The following is an 8561-nucleotide window of genomic DNA, read 5'->3' as shown; positions in this document are numbered from 1 at the left end:
AACCCTACACCCATTAAACTCTCCCCACTATACCAACTAACCCTACACCCATTAAACTCTCCCCACTATACCAACTAACCCTACACCCATTAAAACCTCCCTACCAACTAACCCTACACCCATTAAACTCTCCCCACTATACCAACTAACCCTACACCCATTAAACTCTCCCCACTATACCAACTAACCCTACACCCATTAAAACTCTCCCCACTATACCAACTAACCCTACACCCATTAAACTCTCCCCACTATACCAACTAACCCTACACCCATTAAACTCTCCCCACTATACCAACGAACCCTACACCCATTAAAACCTCCCTACCAACTAACCCTACACCCATTAAACTCTCCCCACTATACCAACTAACCCTACACCCATTAAACTCTCCCCACTATACCAACTAACCCTACACCCATTAAACTCTCCCCACTATACCAACTAACCCTACACCCATTAAACTCTCCCCACTATACCAACGAACACTACACCCATTAAACTCTCCCCACTATACCAACTAACCCTACACCCATTAAACTCTCCCCACTATACCAACTAACCCTACACCCATTAAACTCTCCCCACTATACCAACTAACCCTACACCCATTAAAACCTCCCTACCAACTAACCCTACACCCATTAAAACCTCACCAATATACCAACTAACCCTACACCCATTAAACTCTCCCTACTATACCAACTAACCCTACACCCATTAAAACCTCCCTACCAACTAACCCTACACCCATTAAACTCTCCCCACTATACCAACTAACCCTACACCCATTAAAACCTCCCTTCCAACGAACCCTACACCCATTATAACCTCCCTTCCAACGAACCCTACACCCATTAAACTCTCCCCACTATACCAACTAACCCTACACCAATTAAAACCTCACCTCTATACCAACTAACCCTGCACCCATTAAACTCTCCCCACTATACCAACTAACCCTACACCCATTAAAACCTCCCTACCAACTAACCCTACACCCATTAAAACCTCACCACTATTCCAACTAACCCTGCATCATTAAAACCTCACTACCAACTAACCCTACACCCATTAAAACTTCCCCACTATACCTACTAACCCTACACCCATTAAAACCTCCCTACCAACTAACCCTAGACCCATTAAAACCTCCCCACTATACCAACTAACCCTACACCCATTAAACTCTCCCCACTATACCAACTAACCCTACACCCATTAAAACCTTACCACTATACCAACTAACCCTACACCCATTAAAACCTCCCCACTATACCAACTAACCCTACACCCATTAAAACCTCACCACTATACCAACTAACCCTACACCCATTAAACTCTCACCACTATACCAACTAACCCTACACCCATTAAAACCTCCCTACCAACTAACCCTACACCCATTAAAACCTCACCACTATACCAACTAACCCTACACCCATTAAAACCTCACCACTATACCAACTAACCCTACACCCATTAAAACCTCCCTACTATACCAACTAACCCTGCACCCATTAAAACCTCACCACTATTCCAACTAACCCTGCACCCATTAAAACCTCCTTACCAACTAACCCCACACCCATTAAAACCTCCCCACTATACCAACTAACCCTACACCCATTAAAACCTCACCACTATACCTACTAACCCTACACCCATTAAAACCTCCCTACCAACTAATCCTAGACCCATTAAAACATCACCACTATACCAACTAACCCTACACCCATTAAAACCTCCCTACTATACCAACTAACCCTGCACCCATTAAAACCTCACCACTATACCAACTAACCCTACACCCATTATAACCTCCCTACCAACTAACCCTACACCCATTAAACTCTCCCCACTATACCAACTAACCCTACACCCATTAAAACCTCACCACTATACCAACTAACCCTGCACCCATTAAAACCTCACCACTATACCAACTAACCCTACACCCATTATAACCTCACCACTATACCAACTAACCCTGCACCCATTAAAACCTCACCACTATACCAACTAACCCTACACCCATTATAACCTCCCCACTATACCAACTAACCCTACACCACATTAAAACCTCTCCACTATACCAACTAACCCTATACCCATTAAAACCTCACTACTATACCAACTAACCCTATGTAACCGATGTGAAATGGCTAGCTAGTTAACAGGGTGCACGCTAATAGAATTTCAATCGGTGACATTACTCGCTCTGACACCTTGAAGTAGTTGTTTCCCTTGCTCTGCAAGAGCTGCAGCTTTTGTGGAGCGCTTGTCACGACTTCCGCTGAAGTCGGCTCCTCTCCTTGTTCGGCGATCAACGTCACCGGCTTTCTAGCCATCGCCGCTCCATTTTTCATTGATCCATTTGTTTTGTCTTGTTCCCTGCACACCTGGTTTTCATTCCCCCAATCACACTGCATGTATTTATTCCTCTGTTCCCCCTCAAGTCTTCGTGTGAAATTGTTTGTGTTACGTGTTAATTGCTGACGCGCCAGACTCGTTTGCCTATACCGTGTTGTTCACGAAGATGTTTATTGTTAAACATAAATTATTGTGACTGTTTTGCGCGTTTTGCACTTTTGCCTACTGGCTTGAGGTTTTGATGCAGTTGCGTCCATCTGTTGGTTTCTCCTGCCTCAATAAAGTGTGCGCCTGTTCACAACTCTCTGCTCTCCTGCACCTGACTTCGCTACCAGTACGCACACACCTGACAGCGATAGGTAATGGTGCTTCGAGGGTGACTTTTGTTGATGTGTGCAGAGGGTCCCTGGTTCGAGCCCAGGTATAGACACGGGGAGATGGACTGAAGGAAAACTGTTAACCCTACACCCATTAAAACCTCACCACTATTCCACTTCTTGGCCCCATCCAATCCCACACCAGGCCAGCAGCCTGGGAGGTCGGGACACTATCGTTCAACACACCTTGTAACTCCTCTGCAGTAAAAAATCTTGTAGACCCAAGTTTGTAAGTAAGTTCTGCAGCTGCCACCACCACATCCATTCTCTGGGATTTATGTTCCATTTCTGCGGTACAGTTGATAAGCATGGCTATGAACGCTAAGAAACCAACCTTACTATCACTCTCTATTGGCCTACTCAAATGTAGCCTCCTAGGATCCCTCACCCTGGACCCATCTTCCTCTACTACTCTCTTACTACTCTCATAATACAACACCTTCTGTTATACTCTGACCCTGGCAACCTCTCTCACGCACTGGACACTTCTGATCAACAGCAACATGGGCATTACCACAATTGACACACTGCTGCAACATGACCATAAACTTGGCATCTGAAACACCGTAGTGGGTTTGGCACAAAAGCGCTCACAGGATAAATGACATATCCTAACATGATTTTGACAGGTCAAAACTCAAAGGAACATACAGTGTCTTCTCAGATTCACCATGCTCGCCACCGTGTCTGCGTCACACCAAACGGCAGGTGTCATAGACACGGGGAATCTTCAATTTCAGTTGTTCCACCTCAACACTTAACGCCACCCCAGTAATTCCTCCTTTCAAAGGCACCCTGCACCGGAGAGCAAAGCAAGTCAGAGGTCTTGTGCCAAGGCACGTGATGCGAAGCGCCCGCTCCCTCTGGGAGAAAGAAACACAGAACATCTTCACAAGACCACTTCGAGCTACCTTCCACCAATTTAACAGTTCCCAACTTATTTTCTACTCAGCCTGATACCACATATGTGTCTGCCAACAGGCAGGGATCCACTTTCTCAAAAATCTCACTCACCCTGAGCTAAATTCATCCTTTGCATGACCTTCAGCGTGAGGCTCAGAGTCAGAGGTCTTCACCACACCTGTAACCACAGGTACTGTAACTCATCCTCTGTCACACCCTGATCTGTTTCACCTGTCCTTGTGATTGTCTCCACTCCCTCCAGGTGTTGCTGATTTTCCCCAGTGTATTTATCCCTGTGTTTCCTGTCTTTCTGTGCCAGTTCGTATTATATGTTTTTCCAAGTCAACCAGCGTGTTTTTCCCATTCTGCTTTTTGCATTCTCCTTTTTCTAGTCCTCCTGGTTTTGACCCTTGCCTGTTTCTGGACTTTGTACATGCCTGCCTGACCGTTCTGCCTGCCTTGACCATGAGGCTGTCTGCCACTCTGTACCTCCTGGACTCTGATCTGGTTTTGACCTTTGCCTGTCCACGACCATTCTCTTGCCTAATCCTTTTGGATTAATAAACGTTGTGTGCTGTCACCAGTTTTTTCTGTTTTGCAGAACCTTCCAGCCTGTATTCCTGAGATCTAGGCACTGGCCCTGGGCGGGGTCGACTCTGGGCCAGAAGTTTTCATTGGTTGGTCCGCATTCTCATTCCACCACACTCGAAACAACGTAGCATGCATGGAGAGACGTCAGCAGTACATGTCATTATAGGTGTACAGAGACACATCTAACAATACAAATCATTGTTTTCTAATCTATTTTTGGGTACTTTTTATGCATTCTTATGGTATTATAGCATTTCACTTTTCACACATCACAAATGTTTGATAACATCGTTGCTATGCTCACCAGCGGCTGTGATCCTCCTTGTGTGGAATATAAGTCCCTCATTGAAAGTGATGCAAACAGATATAAATAGTGGAATCATGCCACATTTGGACTAGATATTGTTAATGCTAAACAAGGTTGGAATGTTACATAATTGATCAGAAAGTGACTGCTGATGGATGGGTCTACTGTGAGTTGGAGGGATGGGTCTACTGTGAGTTGGAGGGATGGGTCTACTGTGAGTTGGAGGGATGGGTCTACTGTGAGCTGGAGGGATGGGTCTACTGTGAGCTGGAGGGATGGGTCTACTGTGAGCTGGAGGGATGGGTCTACTGTGAGCTGGAGGGATGGGTCTACTGTGAGCTGGAGGGATGCTGTGAGTTGGAGGGATGCTGTGAGTTGGAGGGATGGGTCTATTGTGAGCTGGAGGGATGGGTCTACTGTGAGCTGGAGGGATGGGTCTACTGTGAGCTGGAGGGATGGGTCTACTGTGAGCTGGAGGGATGGGTCTACTGTGAGCTGGAGGGATGGGTCTATTGTGAGCTGGCAGCAGGGAGGGATGGGTCTACTGTGAGCTGGAGGGATGGGTCTACTGTGAGCTGGAGGGATGCTGTGAGCTGGAGGGATGGGTCTACCGTGAGCTGGAGGGATGCTGTGAGCTGGAGGGATGGGTCTACCGTGAGCTGGAGGGATGGGTCTACTGTGAGTTGGAGGGATGGGTCTACTGTGAGCTGGAGGGATGGGTCTACTGTGAGTTGGAGAGATGGGTCTACTGTGAGCTGGAGGGATGGGTCTACTATGAGTTGGGGGGATGGGTCTACTGTGAGTTGGAAGGATGGGTTTACTGTGAGCTGGAGGGATGGGTCTACTGTGAGCTGGAGGGATGCTGTGAGCTGGAGGGATGGGTCTACTGTGAGCTGGAGGGATGCTGTGAGCTGGAGGGATGGGTCTACTGTGAGCTGGAGGGATGGGTCTACTGTGAGCTGGAGGGATGGGTCTACTGTGCGTTGGAGGGATGGGTCTACTGTGAGCTGGAGGGATGGGTCTACTGTGAGCTGGAGGGATGGGTCTACTGTGAGCTGACGGCAGGGAGGGATGGGTCTACTGTGAGCTGGAGGGATGGGTCTCCTGTGAGCTGGAGGGATGGGTCTACTGTGAGTTGGAGGGATGGGTCTACTGTGAGTTGGACGGATGGGTCTACTGTGAGTTGGACGGATGGGTCTACTGTGAGTTGGACGGATGGGTCTACTGTGAGTTGGAGGGATGGGTCTACTGTGAGCTGACGGCAGGGAGGGATGGGTCTACTGTGAGCTGGAGGGATGGGTCTACTGTGAGTTGGAGGGATGGGTCTACTGTGAGCTGGAGGGATGGGTCTACTGTGAGCTGGTGGCAGGGAGGGATGGGTCTACTGTGAGCTGGAGGGATGGGTCTACTGTGAGCTGGAGGGATGGGTCTACTGTGAGTTGGAGGGATGGGTCTACTGTGAGCTGGAGTGATGGGTCTACTGTGAGTTGGAGGGATGGGTCTACTGTGAGCTGGAGGGATGGGTCTACTGTGAGTTGGAGGGATGGGTCTACTGTGAGCTGGAGGGATGGGTCTACTGTGAGTTGGAGGGATGGGTCTACTGTGAGCTGGAGGGATGGGTCTACTGTGAGTTGGAGGGATGGGTCTACTGTGAGCTGGCAGCAGGGAGGGATGGGTATACTGTGAGCTGGAGGGATGGGTCTACTGTGAGTTGGAGGGATGGGTCTACTGTGAGCTGGCAGCAGGGAGGGATGGGTATACTGTGAGCTGGAGGGATGGGTATACTGTGAGCTGGAGGGATGGGTCTACTGTGAGCTGGAGGGATGGGTCTACTGTGAGTTGGAGGGATGGGTCTACTGTGAGTTGGAGGGATGGGTCTACTGTGAGCTGGAGGGTTGGGTCTACTGTGAGTTGGCGGCAGGGCCAAAGTGTGTACCACTGGGGACCTGTTAGAGGAGGACCATGTACTCTGAGTTTTTCAGTGAAGGTCTACAGTGAAGGTCTATTAGTTTTTAAATCAAACCGTGAGGACATTACAGACAGAAGATGGCACATTGGAGGTACCAATTTTCAGGATGTCTCCTGGTCTGACTAACAGTGCTGTAGCCATGGACATTAAAACCAGTAGACAGTGATACCGCTGACGTCATCCACATATTCCTATGGAAAACTCCCGATGGCGCAGCCGGAAGTATTTGAAGCGCCATATTGCTGAATCACTGAGGTATAGTTAAGCAATAAGGCTGGCGGGGATATGGTATATGGCCAATATACCACAGCTAAGGGCTGTTCTTATGCACCTATGACTGTAAGTCGCTTTGGATAAATGGACTGTATTATAACTACCTCAGTAAAACAATTCATCATTTTCAAATTTCCTTCCAGCTAATTTCTTAGTTACATGTTTGTATAACTAGCAAAGGAGTTTTTGAAGTTGAGGGTGCAGTATTTATAAAGTTTGGGAATGAGGGCTAAATCTAGCATAGTTCAGCTAGCCAGCTAGTTTAGCCAGGGGTAACCGGGGAAACCGAACTTCGGCCTGGTGCGCATATTTTATCTGGAGCTGGCGGCAAAAGATTGATAACTTTCAGAGACTAGGGCCTCCCGAGTGGCGCAGTGGTTTAAGGCGTCACTACAGACCCGGGTTTGATCACTGCCGGCCGTGACCGGTAGACCCATGAGGCAGCGCACAATTAGCCCAGCGTCGCCCGGCTTAGGGGAGGGTTTGGCCAGCCGGGATTTCCTTGTCCCATCGTGCTCTAGCGACTCCTTGTGACGGGCCGGGCGTCTGCAAGCTGACTGCGGGTCGCCAGCTGGACGGTGTTTTCTCCATCGCATTGATGCGGCTAGCTTTCGGGTTAAGCCAGCAGTGTGTCAAGAAGCAGTGCGGCTTGGAAGGGTCGTGTTTCAGAGGACGCATGGCTCTCGAACCTTCACCTCTCCCGAGTCTGTAGGGGGATGCAGCGACGGGACAAGACTGTAACTACCAATAGGGGAGAACAAGTGGTCCAAAAAAATAAAACGTTAAGAGACTAAAACAAAATAAATCAAATGGATGTACAATCCTGAAATCAGCTGTAACTGTCAATAGTAAAACAAAGTTTAAAACGATGTTTGAGTGAACCCTGAATACAGGAAATGCTTAATTATCTTCCAGACACGGTAGACTCCTCCTTAACACTCTGACATCAAAAAATCTCTAAGGATCATGGTGAAAGTGGCCGTAACTAGCAAAGGATCATGGTAAATGTAGTTATTTTCATCCTGCCTAAGAGATTTAACCATAGACATTAAAGTTTATTACTGCATGTCATGAAAACAAAGATGTAGAGGCGAAAGAAACGCACACCTATTTAGGCGAGGTGCTGGCTAGTGGAGTAGAACACTTAAAAATATATAGGAAAGCCACACACTCTAGGAGCTGAAAACGAAGATGACCAAATGAAGTCATCTAAGTGGACCTTGTATGCCCATAACCAGCATAGCCATGCAGTAACCCGATGCTAGTCTACTGTTATGCCTTTGCAACAAGCAGTTCATTTGAAATCTCAGAGTTACTTAGAACATAGACAGATCAACCAACATTGGGGAATCAAAACGGACAGCAAATGTTAACTATGATAATCAGATTTACAGGAAAAATATTAACATTACTCTTTTGAGTGATGATTTGTAGAGTTAAATACAGAACATACCAGCATGGTGACTCTCTATGTCAAATCGAACTCAAATTGGCTCAAATTGAAGTGCGTGCCAGTACCCTATCTAGTCTAGACATCACATGACCATGATCCGTCCACCTGGAAATAAAAATGGAATGGGTAACCATCACAACAACCGATCACAACTCGGTTAGGCTAGACTGGATTACCCCATGAGAAAAGTCTGGATTACTCCATGAGAAAAACCTGGATTACCCCATGAGAAAAGTCTGGATTACCCCATGAGAAAAGCCTGGATTACCCCATGAGAAAAGTCTGGATTACCCCATGAGAAAAGACTGGATTAC

Source organism: Salmo salar, chromosome 01 (genome assembly GCF_965601325.2).
Source record: "Salmo salar chromosome 01, fSalSal1, whole genome shotgun sequence".
Taxonomy (NCBI): domain Eukaryota; kingdom Metazoa; phylum Chordata; class Actinopteri; order Salmoniformes; family Salmonidae; genus Salmo; species Salmo salar.
The sequence above is the reverse complement of the archived record's forward strand: the minus strand, read 5'-3'. Positions refer to the sequence as shown.